The 18,548-nt window shown below is 27.1% G+C and overlaps 1 pseudogene; it reads left to right on the top strand.

Moving 5' to 3' along the window:
• Window positions 1-1,889: 1,889 nt before the first annotated feature.
• On the top strand, window positions 1,890-16,697 carry LOC113367649 (annotated as a pseudogene).
• The last annotated feature ends 1,851 nt before the right edge of the window (window positions 16,698-18,548 follow it).

Here is an 18,548-nt window from a genome sequence, read left to right as displayed (position 1 = left end):
AATTTTTGGACAGCCAATTTTTGTGACTTCAAAATTTAAGATAGTCAATTTTTAGACTACAAGTTTTAAGATAAGCATTTTTTACCTCAAATTTTAGGATAAGCAATTTGGAAGACTTCAAGTTTTGAGATAAAAAAAATTTTGGACATGAAAAATGGTAATGGCTAATTTTTTACACGTACTCATTTTGGGACAGGTAATTTTCAGGACTTTCATATTTTAAAGCAGGTAATTTGAAATAAGACTTTTAATTATAAGTTATTTTCGGATTGATATATTTCGGTATACGCAATTTTCAGAACTAACAAATTTTGGTATATACAAATTCACAGACTTGTATATATTAGAGTAGGCAATTTTCTGACTTTACAAATTCTAAGACAGATAATTTCTGTAACTTCAAATTATGAGATAAGCATATTTTCTAATATAGCCAAATAAACCTCAACTGGGTAATGCAACGTGTGTAGTTACAAATTTCGAGATAGCCAAATTTTCGGACATACAAATTTGGACAAACAAAGTTTTTGAATTACATATTTTGGCAAGTATAACCTTCCTTTCCCAAAAAATTACAACCCTTCTTTGCATAGAAATGTGCATACTTCTGGTCGTCCAAATTTTGGAAAGTGCATTCCTAGTGATATACAAATTGTCTGGTCGTACAAATGTCAGTTTTTGGACGGAACAAAAATATTTATGAACTTACAGACGTATATTAGGTTGTCAAATATCTCCCTTCCGCCTTTTTGTATTATAAACCAAACAAAAAAGCGGAAGGGAGATATTTGACAACCTAATATATTCAGAATGTATAAACTGCCAGTTTACACGTTTTGGGACTAACAAACTTGGGGATTCACCAATAGAGAGATTCACATACTTCAATGATAACAAATTATGGGACTTGAAAGATTGGTTTCTCACAAAATTTTAGGACCTACAAACTTAGAAATACGCACTTTTTGGGACTTTTAAAATTAAGAAGTCACTAATTTTTAGGACTTCCAAAGTTGAAAATTCACATACTTTAAGTGATTACAAACTTGGAAACTAATAAATTTTGGGACTTACAAACTTAATATGTCACTAATTTTATGACTTATAAACTTTGGGATTCATTATTCTAGAACTTACATTCCTCAGGGCATGGGACCTATACATTTAGGGATATACAAACTTTGGGAGTGACTATTTTGGGACCTACATATATTGGGACTCCAAAAACTCCGGGCTTACAAACTTTAGGCAAAAATATTCAAGACAAAAAATACCTAGTATAATTTTATCAATGAGAAAAGTATATTTATCGTTATGTAATATTAAAATAATTTATTTAAATAAAAGGCAATTTGAGCTTTCAAACCATGTGACAACAATGCATAAAATTCCATCTACAAAATTATTAAATCTGGCAACAATGCACATTTAACATACGATTCGAGTTTTAAACTAACGGTATCTTCAGGTACAAAAAAACAAAAAAAATAGTCTTGCCTGGTACATCAAATGATAAACATCAAATAACAAAAAATATCAAATAATCAAATAAAACTTTGTATTTAAATTCAATAAGGAGTATATAAAATTCAACCAAATATTTTTTAATTTAATTTAATAAAAATAAACACCTCAATATATATCTGATCTCTCAACAACTAGCTAATGGCAGCAAAAACTATTTAATTTAATTTTGTTAAAAAAAATGACTAGTATATTTATTTATATATAAATAACATACATAGTTTGTCTATATATACTTTCCAAACCCAACTCCTATTTAACCCATTAACCCATTATTAATAACCAACTATCATAGTGTGATAGTTGCTTTAGAAACAATCTCTATTGTATTTCCAAAGTGGTTTCTCTCTATTTTGTATTCAATTATAAATTGTGAACTCCGTTTTGGAATTTGCTTAGTCAGAGTGCAAAATGCAGTTTGTGACAATTGTGCTGTTTATTTGTGCTGTTGCAGCAGGATGTCATGCTGCTCCAGGTAAGGGATAAATAAAAGACACCGAAATTTATTTTTTTAAAAAAAAAACAAAAAAATCGTGATGTATTGGAAAAAGTTTTGGTCAATTGAAGTCTAATTTTTTTTTTTTTTTTATTGTCAATCAAAACTTTATTCAAGTTTTATAATACAAAAATATAAAAACAAAGAATTAAACTTAAATACAAAAATATAAATGTAAATAATAAACAAAATATTAACAAAATAAAATTAAAAAATATTGAAATAATAATCTTAACATCAACTATGGCTGGAACTGAGCATTGAAGTCTAAAAGTGAATAAAAAAATCGATAAATTTATCTAATTGATAACTCAATATAAAATATTAAATAAAATTGTAATTTAAAGAACGGTAGTTGAATGATATTTTTGTAAAAAAAAAACAAATAAGTCTTGTTTAAATGTAATACTTAATTAAAAAAATTTTAGTGGCCAAAGTAAATTTTCCAGAATTTTTAACATTTTTAGTGAATTTGTATATTTCCAAGCATTTTAAGACATTTGCTTGTTTTTTAGGTGTCCTATGATATTATTTTGGTTCATTAATATTATTTTTAGCCAAATGCATCATGTTAATTAAAATTACAAAATTTAGTTTTAATTATAATTAATATAAATTATCTGTACTGATTGTGAGTAAAATATGAAAGTTATTCAACCGGCGATATGAAAATAATTTATTTTGCTTTACAAAGTTTCCGATTTAATTAGAGTTTCATTAAAACATAATTATATATATATACATATATATATATATATATATATATATATATATTTGATATAATTTGTGCTCGTTATTTCAGATATTCATAATTGCAATTTCATCCAATTAAAAATCTAATTATATAAAATTGATAGAAAATCAATAAACCTACATATATATCAAAGCAACTTTTGTTGTTAAATTGAAGTTAAAATATTTATGTTAATAACAAATATTTTTCTATTTAACTGTATCAGCTTAAAAAAAGTAATTTAAATAAAATACAATAAAATCCTATTAAAATGATTTTCCAGGAACAGTATTAAAAGCGAGCTAAAATATAATTCAGTAAGATTTTAATAAAGCTACTTTTTTCCTAAGAAATGGCTTTGAAATTAATATTTTCTTAACACCGACAAAGAAATTTTAATTTAATTTCATTAAACTCATATTTAATATCATCTTTGTAAAAAATAGTACAAAGTGTAATTAAATATTTAATAAAATATAATTTAACATGGAGACCAAATTTTGAGTCAAACTCTTTTTATTTGTTTATAATATATAATTATATATTTTTTTTAATTTCGTGCAATTGATGAATAATTATAATATATATGTGTGAAAGGTTTAAGACTAAATGCAAGAAAATCAAGTAAATATATATTAAATAATTTAAAAAATGTTTATGCCAAAAAATTTTTACAAGGTCATTTAAGTTTGGTAAATTATTTGTTGAGTTTATTAGTGCCTATGAACATATAAGTTTATTTTACATATTAGTTGTGAAATTTATTTATTAGCAAGTGAATTCTAGTATTTAATAACAAAGATATATTTGTTTAATTTTTTTTTTATCTGGTTTTATAAATGTATTTTATACATCTAATTTAAAAATGCAGAATTATCGATTTTTTCTCAATTATATAATCCCAAAGTTTGTTAGTCTGAAAAATTGCTTAATCCAAAAAGTAAATATCTTTTAATTATCCTGTTTCAAAATTTTGAAGAAGTAAAAATGTTTATTCGAAAATTTCTAATTGCTAAAAATTGCCTATCTCAAAAGTAAAAAACCAAAAAATTGGCTATCCCAAAATTTTAAACTTCAAAAATTGTCTATCTCAAATTGTAGTTAATTTTTCGGATCAAATTTTGTTTTAGACATTTTTTCTACTTTAAATTTTGGGATAGCCAAGTTTTTAGTAATCAAATTTTTCGTGTCACCAATTTTTTGGATATCAAATTTAGTTTTAGACATTTTTTCTACTTCAAATTTTGGCATAGCCAATTTTTTGGTCTTTGACTTTCGGAATAGACAATTTTTTGAGTCTCAAATTTTTGGTGTGACATATTTTTTGGATGTCAAATTTAGTTTTGGTTTGGTAAATTTTTTGGACTTCCAATTTTGATATAGGCATTTTTGTACTTTTTTGGGATAGCCAATTCGTTGGCCTTCTATACTTTTGGGATAGGTAATTTTTATAAATCAAAAATTTTGAGATATTTTTTGGCCATCAAATTTTAGAATAAACATTTTTTGTTATTCCAAATGTTAAAATTGGACAATCAACAAACTTTAAAATAGAAAATTTTCAGGATTTATAAATTTTGGAATACGAAATTTTTGATAAATTTTGGGCATTCCAAAAGTAATTCAAAAGTTAATATAAATTTATAGAAAAAATATATACATAAATACCCATGTATCATGTGTTATTTTAACTTTTTTCATTTCATATTCAATTTATTGTATTTTTTTAGTATTATTTTTTTTTGCACATATCAATTTTGCAAATAAGAAATTAAAGTCTTGATTAACAATAATAAATTATAACAAATAAAAAGTATCAATTGTTGCTTAATACTTTGAGAATTTCTTCGGAACTAAAAATTTGAGAAAGGCAATGGATCGCAAATTTTGGTGTGACCAAATTTTTGGACATCAAATGTGATTTAGGCATTTTTGTACCTCAAAATTTGGGATAGGGAATTTTTAGAATTTAAAATTTTGAGGTAGCTTATATTTTGGTTTTCTACTTTTGGGATAGGCAATTTTAAAAAATTAAAAATTTTGGTATAAGCAATTTTTAGTACATCAAATTTTGATTTAGGCATATTTTGTACCTCAAAATTTGTTTTAGGCGAATTTTAGAATTTAAAATTTTGGGATAGCCACTTCTTTGATCTTTTACTTTTAGGATAGACAATTCTAGAAATTAGAAAATTTTGAACACCAAATTTTGATTTGGACATTTTTTGTAATTTAAAATTTTGGTATGACAAACCAAATTTTGAAATAAACAATTTTTGTTATTCAAAATTTTGAAATAGAACAATTGTAATACTTCGAGTTTTAGGGTAGGCAAATTTCCAGACCCACAAACTTTGGCATAAAAAACTTTCAGTACTTTAAATAAATTAATGAAGAAAATACTAAACATTTATATATTTATTCTATAGTCGACACGAGGCTTTAGATTCATAATTGACCACTTCAAGAACAATAACACCATCAATAACATCATCAATTGACCTTTAGAATTGATCATACTTGAAATAGTGTCAAGTGCACATTGACAAATATGAAATGACATCAACAATATACTTTGAACCAATAAAAATAAAGGTTGAGCACACCTGGTAATAGAAATAATTACTAACTAATTTCCTTAATAATAAGTTAATTATAAAAAATACAATTTTGGAATAATTGAAACTTCCTTATGTTTCAAGTCATTCTGAGTCGTTGGCATAAAACTTAAACATCAAAATAATGTTTATAATTGATACACATTTTGATTATTTTTATCATAAAAAAATCGATCAAAATAATTAAAGAGTGAGCGCATCTGGTAATAGAAATGATTACTAACTAATTTCCTTAATAGTAAGTTAATTCTAGAAAATACAATTTTGGATTAATTAAAAATTTCCCATACGTTTCAAGTCATTTTAAATTTTAAAATTTAAAACTTTTCCTTATGCTTCAAGTCATTCTGAATCGTTTGGCATAAACTTTTAAATATAACAGGATACCTTACATACATATAATTATATAATATTAATAATAATTTCGGATTTAGCCAATTCAAATTTTGTTAATATTTCATATTTCCTTCGTAAATATTCAGAGCATCTTCTCTCCCATAAATATTCGTTAAAATTCTTTCAAAAGCCTTCGATTGACGTAATTTATAACCTCATCGATTTCCCTAATGTCTGCAAAAAACTCTTTTTATGTAATTAATCAAAAGTGACGTCTTTATGCAAAAGGCGAAGACAGAAAATCGAGAAAAAACGATGAAAAATCGCTTTTGGAAAAGCAATTTTTATGGAAAATTATAAAGAATAAATATTATTATATATTCAGTAAAACAGTTTTAGTACTAAGATCGATTTATTTGAACAAACATTTGATTTTTAGACTATCAAATTAATTTCAGGTTTATTGTTAATGTAATATTAAGACTATAAATTGTGGCTTGAAATATCTGAAGGATATTTTTTTGTAAAATGTAAATTAGGAGTGTCTGGAAACATTGGCAATTTATACTTCTCAAACTTCTTAACTGTCAAATTTATTAAAATTTTTTAAAATTTCTAGTTCTAATTTGAACTTAGATTTTTAATATAGCCTATAACCTAAGTTGGATGTAAATGAACACATTGAGCAAAACAAATTTAAAATCGGTTCAGTAGTTTAGGAGTACATTGCGGTCAAACATCGTGATATATATATATATATATATACATATCATATATATCAAAAATGGAGCTCTCAATAAAATGATACGCTAAAACTCGATAACAGCTAATCCGATTTGGCCACTTTTAGTCTTGAAATATTTGTGCTAATCCAGAGATGGTCGGAAAGGTGAGATATTATTTCAAAATCGCATTTTTGTCATTACATTTTTAATTTGAAAATTTTTGTGAAACCGCAATTTGAATAAAGCAATGGAAGGTGGCTAATACGTCAAATGTCAAACGTTTTTGACAAATGATGTTCAATTACGTTTAATAGGATGTTTTACGTAAATATTATTTAATTATGACTAAATTATTGTAAGTAGTTTTGTTTGTAGTTTTATTTATACACAAAAACGTTATTAAACGGATTTCAAGTGTTACTAGAAACTCAAAATATCAACTTTTTTGAAATGTTAATATGAAAATGCACTTTTTGGCATATTTTTCTCAAACACGGTGCTCTGAAAGATCTCATTTGTATAATTATATACTCATTGGTATTTAGAAAACATTTTCTAGGTTATATAATTTTTTAATTATGTTATTTAAATTCAGAATCTAAATTTGGTACCGATCAAAGGGATATTTTGTCGAATAACATTTTCCCAGTTATAATTTCCCAGAATTTATCGAAGAATAGATAGTAAACATATGAACGTCCGGGGTTAAAAAAGTCCACCAGCGATGTGTCAAAAAACAGTAAAGTTAAGCATTGTTCAACAACAACATTTGAAAGTAGAGGGAAAAATGTATTACCAGCTATAACCTTGATTCTTATGACTTTGTTATCGGGGGAAAAACGGTAATCTTTGAAAATCCATGACAAAAGTATTTTCTTCCGTTGGTAGTTTTTTAGCTTGAGTTAAAATTGTAATTATTTTGTAAAATACCTTTAAAATTAAAATAAGACATTAAACCTGTTTGCCACCTGGCCAACAAACTTTTGAAAGACATCAAAAAATCACATTTCTACAATGATGAAGTAGCTGGCAGTTTTACTGAACGCAGTCAGATAATTGTTCGTTTGATATGTGTTATCTGATTTGATATAATTGGTTTGGTTTTCACAATATAGTTTATATTTGCTCAAAGTCAAATTGGACTTTTGTGCCTCGCCCTGCTCTACATATATACTGTTCATTAAATTTACTTTAATTCATCAAATGTTACTTGAAACTTTTCAAAAAGCAGGTCAAAGAAGAAATACTTGATTCATTTTCTATCTTTCCTCGCAGAAATTTGAAAATTTTGTATAAGCTCAGTAGAATTATCTACAATTATACACATAATTCAGAATCCAAAAAGAATCAGAAAAACTTGAAACGTAATCAATAAGTCGAAAGACCAAAAAAGACTCGGATTGGATTATACCATGTTTTCTATAGAAAGTGTATAAAACTTCCAGTTTGATTGTTTGGACAAAATATATACAAACTAATGGGGTTTATTGTTTTTATAATACCTCATTGTATATATCATTCAAACAAAACATCCTTATACACTTAAAGTATTAATGTTTTTGATTCTCTAGAAATTGTCTAGAATATACCTTATTTAGCAGCAAAACAACGTTTGCCGGGTCAGCTATATATATATATATATATATATATATATACATATATACATACATATATATTACTTATTACTTTGCGAAACAGTTAAGAATCAAGATTGGACGTGGAGTAAGTACACTTTGCGAACAAACTTTAATATCAGGACGCCAAAGACAAATATCGCGGATTCCCATGAGATTCTCATAAGAATCCGAGAGCAATGAGCAAAACGTGGAGCAGTTTATTAAATGCCTTCCACCATTTTATCGGCAAACGCCTCCAAAGTTACGAACAAAGTTGAAAACACCTGGGTAATCGATATATATATATATATATATATATATATATATATATATGTATATATAGAAATGTAGCTCGATGTTATGTTAGGTATGCAAAAGTCGAACACGGCTGAACCGATTTGGCCAATTTTTGTTTGGAAATATTTGTGCTAATTCAGAGGTTGTGGGAAAGATGAGAATTTTTTTCCAAAGCGCGTAGAAACTGCACATTTTTATTTAAATTTTTTTTGTGTGGTTCATTATGTTCAATTAAATTTAATAGTTTAATAATATTACTACTATTTAATAATTTAATAATATACTGGGTAAAAATTAATTAATCGTAGTAAATAGTACACAAAAACATTATTAAACGGGTCGCAAGTATTATTAGGCACTCAAAATATCAACTTTTTTAAAATATTAATATGAAAAAACACTTTTTAGTTTTATGGCACTTTTTTGCAAATCATATTTTTTTCAAACTTTGTTGCTCCAACTTATTTTTTAAATTCCAAATAATTTGTTCTTTGTTGCCGCAAAATTTCTAATTATTCTAATATTTAAAATTGATCATTTTAAATTTTTTCCATCGATTACTTTCTGCTTTCTAGAAACTACTAGCAGCTTTTCTGCCCAGATTCATTGTTTCCACAAAACTGATTATTCCAATTTTTTTTGAATCCCTGTATGTTTTTCTAGAAATTGTGAACAAATCAGTGCAAATTCATAGCATCTACAAAAATGATTATTCTAAATTTTTCCTGGGTTCTTTTATGTTTTCTAGAAATTATTAACAAATTTTATGTCCAGGTCTATTGCTTTCACAAAATTGATCATTCTCATGATTTGCCAGGATTACTTTCTGTTTTTAGAAATTATTACCAGATTATCTGTCCAGATTAATGACTTTCATAAAATTTTTCATTCTAAATATTTTGCCTGGATCCTTGACTGTTTTCTGGAAATTATTAACATATTTTCAGTCCATTCAGAAAGTTCATTACTTTCAAAAAATTTATCATTATAAATTTTTCCTATATTTCTTTCTGTTTTCTAGGAATTACCAACAGATTCTTTGCTCACGTTTATTGTTTTTACAAAATTGATTATTCCAAATTTTATTCTTAGATCCCTTTCTGCCTTTTAAGAATTATTATTATGATCATTTTAATTTTACTTTTGGATTTCTTTCCATTTTTCTATTAATTATCAACAGCTATTTCCTGCCCACATTTATTGTTTTCATAGAATTGATCATTATAATATTTTTCCAAATTTTCTGTCCAGATTCCTGGAATCCTTTTGTGTTCTTTTTAGGAATTATTACCAATTTTATGTCGGAATGGATTGTTTTCCCAAAATTTTCTGTCTAATCAGCAATCGATCTAATTCTTTCAAAATAATATTTTTTCAGAGCTTCTTTGTGTTTTCTAGAAACTATTACCAAATTTTCTGTCCAGATTTATGGTTTTCACAAAATTGATCATTCAAATTGTCTCCCATGACTCTTCTCTTTTCTAGACATTACTAACATATTTTCTGTCAGGTTCATTGCTGCCATAAAATTGATAATCTAAAAAAAAAAACTGAATTCCCTTCTGTTTTTTATGAATTATTAACAGATTTTCTGCCCATCCAAATTTCATTGCTTCTACAAAATTGATCATTCTAAATTTTTCCTTTCTGTTTTCTAGGAATTATTAACAAATTTTCTGTCCATCCAAGTTCATTACTTTCACAAAATTGATTATTCTAAATTGTTCCTAGATTTCTTTCCGTTTTCTAGGAATTATTAACAAATTTTCTGTCCAAATCCATTGCTTACACAAAATTGATCATTACAAGTTTAATTTGTGGATTCCTTTCTGTTTTTCAGAAATTACTAACATATTTGTCATTATTTCAATTCATCATTTTAATTTATTTCCTAGAATTCTTTATATTTTCTAGAAACTATTAACAGACTTTCAGTTCAAGTTCATTCCTTTCACAAAATTGATCATTCCTAATTTTCTCTCATGACTCCGTTCTGTTTTTCTAGAAATTATTGACAGATTTTTTGTTTAATTCATTGCTTCCATAAAATGTTTATTTTAAATCTTGGCCAGGAATCCTTTGTTTTGCTGTCCAGGTTCAGTAATTTATTCACGGATTCTTTTTGTGTTTTCTAGAAATTAATACCAGAATTTCTGTCCAGGTTTATTGCTTGTACAAAACTTATCATTCTAATTTTTTCCCGGGATTAGTGTCTGTTTTTTAGCAATTATCACCAGATTTTCGGTCCATTGCTTTTACAAAATTAATTATTCTACTTTCCACAGGATTCCTAACAGACTTCCTATCCAACTTCAACATCTTCAATAACCACACCAGCAACCAAATCCATGGCATTTCCGAAGACATCCAACCATTCGCAAAATGCAGCATACAACTCAAAGACTTCACCTACAAACAGCCAGTATTCCTTCAAGGCGGAAAAATCTGGCGACAAACTGCTCCGACACTAAACTTTACTGGCAAAATCACTTTGGCATGTCCTGGAGGCACCAACATCCTTACAACCACAGAAGGTAATAAATAAAAACACTTAGAACCGAATCCCGAAGGTAAATAAAATGCCAAAAATAAATAAATTTCCAGAAACTGAAATATCGCTATTATAAAACATAAAATTTACCCTGAACTATATTACTATATATATATATATCTATACGAGTATATATAAAAGAGGATCGCTTAAGTAGCAACACTTATAACTCACGAACGGCTGAATCGATTTAGATGAAAATTGGCAGGGAGATACTTTAGAGCCAGGAGAAACACATAGGATACTTTTCATCCTGTTTTTCATTCTAATTCATTATATATATACTAATGAAAATTCTAAATATACTAACTAGCTCGGCCACGCGTTGCTGTGGCTCAGTAATCTTTTGGTGGCAGGGGGGTAGTTTAGAGCCAGGAGAAACATATGAAATACTTTTTATCCCGTTTTTTATTCTAATTCTGAATTATTTACTTATAAACTATCCATGCAGTTTATTCAATATATGATACTATCAATGATTTCGTCCATGACATTTACCTTCGATTGTCAACTGTCATTCGGTGTTTCTGTCATTGAAATTAAACTCTACTACCTCATGATAAATATAGTGAATGAATATTAGTTCTTGTTTCTATATATATATAAGGTGAAGTGAAGTTTAATTAATAATGCCGCGACCAAGACGATCGACAATATTCCCAACAAAGCCGTAATGCAAGAAGAATGCGAAATATTGCAAATGCAAGGACTGAAGAAAAACATTACATACATTTACATTTACATGTACATTTTGTCGAATAACTTATTCCCAATTATAATTTCCCAGAATTCATCAAAGAATGGTTAGTAATATATGAAAGTACGGGGTTAAAAGTTCCACGACCAAAGTGTCAAAAACCAGTAAAGCTAAAGCATTGTTTAACAACATTATTTGAAAGTAAAGGTAATAAGGTGTATAACCAGGTGAAAAGCACATTTTTACAATGATAAAGTAGCTGGTAGTTTTACTGAACGTAGTAAGATCATTGTTCGTTTGAAATGTGTCATTTGTTGTGATAAAATTGATTTGATTTTCATAATAAAATTTATATTTGCTCGAACTCAAATTGGACCTTTGTACCTTGCCCTGCTCTACGTATATACTTTATATTAAATTTACTTTATTTCAAGGTATGTTACTTGAAACTTTTTAAAAAGCAGGTCAAAGCAGTTATATCTAATTCATTTTCTATCTCTCCTCGCAGAAATTTGAAAAATTTGTATAAGCTCAGTAGTATTATTTACAATTGTACACAAAATCCAGAATCCAGAAGAATCTGAAAAGCTTAAAACGTAATCAATAAGTTGAAATACCAAAAAAGACTTGGATTGGATTATACCATGATTTCTATAGAAAGTGTATAAAGCCTCCAGTTTGATTGTATTGACAAAACATAGACAAGCTAATGGGGTTCATTGTTTTGATAATACCTCATTGTATATAGCATTCAAACAACACATCCTTATACACTTATAGTATTAATATTTTTGATTCTCTAGAAATTGTTTAGAATATACCTTACTTAGCAAAACAACGTTTGCCGGGTCAGCTAGTATATTTATATATAACTGGATTCATGCCTGCCCGTTCTACGATAGCAAATTTAATCTGTATTAAACAATATATAGCTAAGAATCTTGACACTAATGGACAAGATGATGTTTTTTACTGATTTCAGTAAAGCTTTTGACAAAATTGATCATAACATTCTTCTTACTAAATTATCTAAGATTGGTCTTAATTCTTCACTTATTTATTTTTTAAGAGTTATCTTCATAAGCGTAAACAGATTGTCTATCTTAATGGATTCTTGAGCAAATATCGAAAATATTAGTTCAGGTGTTCCTCAGGGATCCATTCTTGGTCCACTACTATTTATTATTTTTATTAATGACATATCTGATATTATTAGCTGTCCACATTTATTATTTGCAGATGATCTCAAACTATATCTCAAAATAAATTCACTCTCAACTTGACTCTTTCCACTCTTGGTGTGTCTATAACAAATTACATCTAAATATATCAAAGTGCAAGATTCTCAGTTTTTCTCATAAGCGCGTTCCAATACTTTTTGATTATAAAATTTCTAACACCAGCATTGATAGATGTAATAAAATTTCAGATTTAGGAGTTTTATTTGATTCTGGTTTGTTTTTCACTGATCATATAACTGATATTTGTAATAGAGCACATAAATCTTTAGGTTTGATACTGAGAAATTATAAACAATTCAATTCTAACAATGTACTTCTTTGCATGTACTATTCTATTGTACGTTCAAAATTAGAATATAGTTCGATTATTTGGTATCCTCATCAAACCGACAACTCTGATGCGATAGAGAAGGTTCAGCGAAAATTTCTGAAATGCCTTTATTATAAAACATATAAAATTTACCCTGAACGTGGTTTTGACCACAACACTTTACTAAAAGAATTTGGTAATCCTTCCCTTGCCTCACGTCGATTTATCTGTACAATTATATTCTTATTTAAACTTTGCAATAATTCTATAGACTATCCTTTAATATTCCAAGGCTATCTACGCGTTCACAATTATTTTTCAATTATCCTACCCCTAAATCTAATTCTCTCTTAAATTCGCCAATTTTACTAATGTCCTCTAACTTTAACTTAATTAATAATGAAATAGATATTCACAACAATTCACCTAATCAAAATAATCTCCATCTGCACAAGTTAACCTTTTTATTTTCTTTACAAATATCTCATTATTTAATCTTATTTTGTATGTAAATAATATTGTTACATTCTGTATTATATGAAATTTTATGTTAAGCTTTTTATGTTAATAACTATATATTGTAATTTTGTATATATTTCAATTGTTATTCATTATGTAAAATAATTGTATTTTTGAGTCCTCTTGAAAGAAATCTGTGGGCTATATATTTAAAATAAATAAATAAATAAATTATTTGTCCTTTTCAGATCAGATTTCCCAGGCGTCTTGCTCTGGTGCAAAATTAAGATACTCTGGGCAAACTTTTGCACCAGGTGAAGTCACTTGTAAGACATCAGTTACTGGTGATGTGCAGACTACTAGACAGACTTGTGCTGGTGGTAAAGGCACTTGGTCAATTGTTGGTTTTGATTTGAGAAATGGAAGTTTTGTGGAACTTTACAAAGTTTGTTACAACCAGAACACTGGTGATGCTGTCTATACGCACCACAAATTGGCAGGGAAAAGCATTGGATGTAAGTAAAAAAAAGTGCGCAAGATTGAAGTAAAACATATTTGCTACTGTACAAAGTACCAAACTTAAGTTGAGTAAAAATAAATACGTCATATAACAATTTTGAATAATTTTCATTAGTAATATGATGACACTCGTGATGCACACATTTATTAGTGTCGTCAATCATTATACACATTTATATAATGATAAATCATATATGTGTGATTGCATTAAAAATATGTATAATATTTACAAACAATAATGTAATCAAAGTTATACTTCAAATATGACATGATCGGTTTAAAGTTAATAAGTTCTATAATATTCGTTCACACAGTGGATTATGTTAAACAACGTCTAAACAAATATTGTTTTCGCAACTTCACTCATCATGTAATAATTGATGTTTGAAGAACTTCATGTAATTAAAATTAACATACATTCATTTACTGTTTGTATTCTTCTACTTTTTCGCTTTCGATATAATCTTATTCTTTGTACAGCTGTAACATCCGTCTTGCCTAACAAATTGAAGCCATACTTTTATATTTGTTTTATTTTTCAAGCCCTGTACATAGCTTGATCTATGAATCATTTTCTTTTTTATGTGAACGTTAGTTAATGCAATGATCATCATCAATATTACGAGGTAATAAATTAACCATATTATTAACATTTTTAATTTGTCCAAATATTCCAAATTGTCCATTTGCATGTTGCAATCGTCTAATTTGCATAAAACACAGCCTAGGCAAAATTAACCTTTTAGATACCGTATCTACTTTAGGTAAATAATTTGTTATAGGTGAAAATACAAACCTGTTAAATTTACACTAATTGGGAATTTTACCCGAATTCAATGCCTTTCGATATGTTTGACATCCAACCTGACTATTTGAATCAATATTCAGACAACCATTATTAAGAATTTGTTTTTGAGCATTATTAAATAATAAATAATAAATGGTTATTAAATATTAATATTTTGTTATAGAGTAAAAAATTACTAAAGAGAGTAAATAAAAAAAATCAAAATTTAATTATGAAAATTGTAATTTATAAAAAATTAAATGTGTAAAGAATTCAGAAAAATGAGAACTTCAACTTTCGTTTGTAGATAATTTAGTTTAAAAAAAAATGATTTTTTTAGACAAAATTTGTTGACAAATTCTCTGTTAAGGTATCCAACTTTATCTCAAATTAATTATGGCTGCGATACAAGCCAAAACGTGTGGAAATCAAATAAATTCTTTTGAAAAAATGGATCTGACAAAATTTTTTTTTTCAAATAGATTTTTGGTCAACAAATTTACTATAACATAAAAGGACTTAAAACTTACTTTATTTTCTACTGATTGATGGCTGGGATGTTTGCCGAAACGTAAGGATATCAAATAAAACACTTATAAAATGAAAAAAACAAATATATTTCATAAAAAACTAATTTTTTAACCACATTAAATGCAATTTCCAATGAAGAAATATGTTTTCCACAATTTCACTCATCGTGTAATTGTGTTTGTAGAACTTTATTATTGACTGCTTGTTTGTTTAAATATTTAAATATTTTTATAAAAATATTTTCCATTTTAGTAATAACCTCAAAGGTATATAGTAACCTCGAAAAACTCGAATAATATAAATTACTTCAATAAACTTACATTTCTTACGCAGCGCAGATTTTTCCTTTGTTTCATTATTGATTTGCAATCATTTGCACTACAATTATTTATGGGGGACGGGATAAAATATTCTTCCGATCCTGACATTTTTATTAACTCACGAATTATACTGCTAACCCGTGTCCCGCCTAAAGAAGTTTCACTTCAAAAAATGTTTAGAGACTACGAGCTAAATACAAAACTCAAGTGAAAGTCGACACATTCATTTATTTTGTTTTTGACATATGATTTGACATTTGATGTATTTTTTGTTTTGCTCGCAGACTAGATCGAATAATTGCGATAGCTGCGCTAAGTAGCGTCGTAAGCGCGAGTCATCTCAGCTTGGCGTAACAATTTCCGTTGCATTCGTACGGATTTACACCCATGTCGCGCCTAAAGAAATTTACTTCAAAAATGTAAGTGCTTTTGCAAGGGAACTAATGATTCTTTTATCTTATCCAGTTAAGCAGATTGAGCCAAATCGTCCGTCCTTCAAGTCAGCAGGATCAGCTCCTGGTATTTCACCAGCAGTTGCATACAAAGGCAACGAGCAACTCGAGATGTTCAGCAAACTTCTTGGTAAACGCCAGGCCAAAAAGTTTATAGACTTGGAAAAAATAAAATTTTGGCACGTGGTCACTTGGCACCTGATGGAGACTTTTCTTTGGTGCCTCACCAATTTGCAACATATTTCTACATCAACGTTTGCCCACAATGGCAAGTCGTCAACGCCGGCAACTGGTTGAAAGTCGAAACAATGGTAAGTTGATTAGTTTTTACTAATATTGTACTCCCTCTAAAACAACTGAAATTCACTTGTTCTTATTATCCTCTGATTCTGAACTAAAATTTATTTATTCCTTTTAATTTCCAGCAGATTTGCAGATTAAATGATATAAACACAAACTCAGTCTATCACTACGCAACTCAGTAAGCTAATTTTTCAAAACTTGTTTTAAGCATTACTAAACTGTAAACTATTGCACAAACACTTGCACAATTAAATATTAAAGTTGCTAGGTTTTTAATTGGTTTGTCGGTTTTCAAAAACCGGTTTTTTGGCAAAACTTATGGAATTCAAAAACCGGTTTTTAGTGAAAAAAGTCGGTTTTCACTGTATAAATGAAAAATGACAAATATAGCCAAATATAAAAGATAGATGAAAGCGTTTTGATTCTTGAAATCATATCGGTCCAATAGCATTTGATATCTTATCAATCTGCAATGGTTCCCAGAAAAGTTTTGTATATGTTAATTTAGATTTTTATACCAGTGTATATATTACTTTAAATCATTGTGACTTCTTTTTGAAGAAGTAACTTCCTCTACTCAAACTTAAAAAACCCTAGAAGCCACAAATTAAAGAATAAAAAATTTAAAATTATTATATCAGGCTTATATCAGATTTTAAATACTTTAAAAAATTATGAATATTTTATTTGGTTTTCATACGATTCGGTTAACATCCCAGCCATCATTTAATAGAAAATAAAGTTTTAAATTTTTTTATAATATTGAAAATTTGTTGATAACTAGTTTGGTTAAAAAAATCGTTTTTCATTGAATCTTAATTTTTTTTAATTATTGTTTTTCACGTTTCGGCTAACATCCTAGCCATCATTCAATTAAAAATTAAGTTTAATAAATCTGTATAATATAGTAAATTTGTTGGTAACTATTTTCTTTAAAACATTAATATTCTGTCATGTCTCTTTTTTTAAAATATGAATGTTTTATGCGATTTCCATACGTTTTGACTAACATCCCAGCCATCACTAAATGAAAAAAATAAAGTTTGATAATCATTTATATTATAGTGAATTTGTTGGCAACTATTTTGGTTAAAAAATTCTGTCAGGTCTCATTTTTTTTCAAATTATGAATGTTTTATGTGATTTCCATACGTTTCGGCTAACATCCCAGCCACCATTTAATGAAAAATAGTTTTATTTTCTTCTATATTATTGTAAATTTGTTGACAACTGTTCTGGTTAAAATATTGCTTTTTTTCATAAATATCTTTCAATATCATCCATTCGTTTCGGCTAACATCCTAGTCATCATTCAATATAAAATAAAATTTTAAATCTTTCCATATTATAGTAAATTTGGTTAAAAATAAATTTTCTGTTAGACCTCAAAAATTAATTTTTTGTCAGGTCTCCTTTTCAAAATTATGAATATTTTATTTATAAAACCGACTTTTTTCACTAAAAAACCGGTTTTCAAATTCCATAATTTTCGCCAAAAAACCGGTTTTTGAAACCGTTTTTTTTTAAATCCTATTTTATTAAACAAAAAACAATTAGAATGTTTAGAATTAATTAAAATTGCTCGGAACAGGCAAAATACTCGAGTTTAGCTCAATTGTTTTTAAAACTAAAATTGATATTAACAAGTATGTATGAACATCTATTTTTTTTTTAATTTAATGAATTTTTTTTTATTTAAAAATGTATTATTTTTATTTATTCGACAACTTTCCTTTTACTATCATAAAAATATTTTCATTCTTATATGTGAAAATGATGCATGAATAACGAATAATTATTTTCAAAATTATTTAATCAAAATAAACTATTAATTTTTTAGTTCTACTAATTAAAATTAAAAAAATTTTGTTTACTATCTATAAAATTGAACAATAAATAAATTCAGTCAACTGCTCTAAATTACACTAAATTTGCGGATAAATTACAGAATATTCGAGCAAAAATTTATTTTCTATATAAAATTCTAAACTCGGTAAAAACCGGTTTTTTTAGTAAAATTGAAATACGAAAAC

Source organism: Ctenocephalides felis, unplaced genomic scaffold, assembly GCF_003426905.1.
Source record: "Ctenocephalides felis isolate EL2017-DRISC unplaced genomic scaffold, ASM342690v1 CF-g0.4_SCAFFOLD_01170, whole genome shotgun sequence".
Taxonomy (NCBI): domain Eukaryota; kingdom Metazoa; phylum Arthropoda; class Insecta; order Siphonaptera; family Pulicidae; genus Ctenocephalides; species Ctenocephalides felis.
Note: the sequence above shows the minus strand (reverse complement) of the source record. Positions and strands in the feature narration are given on the sequence as shown.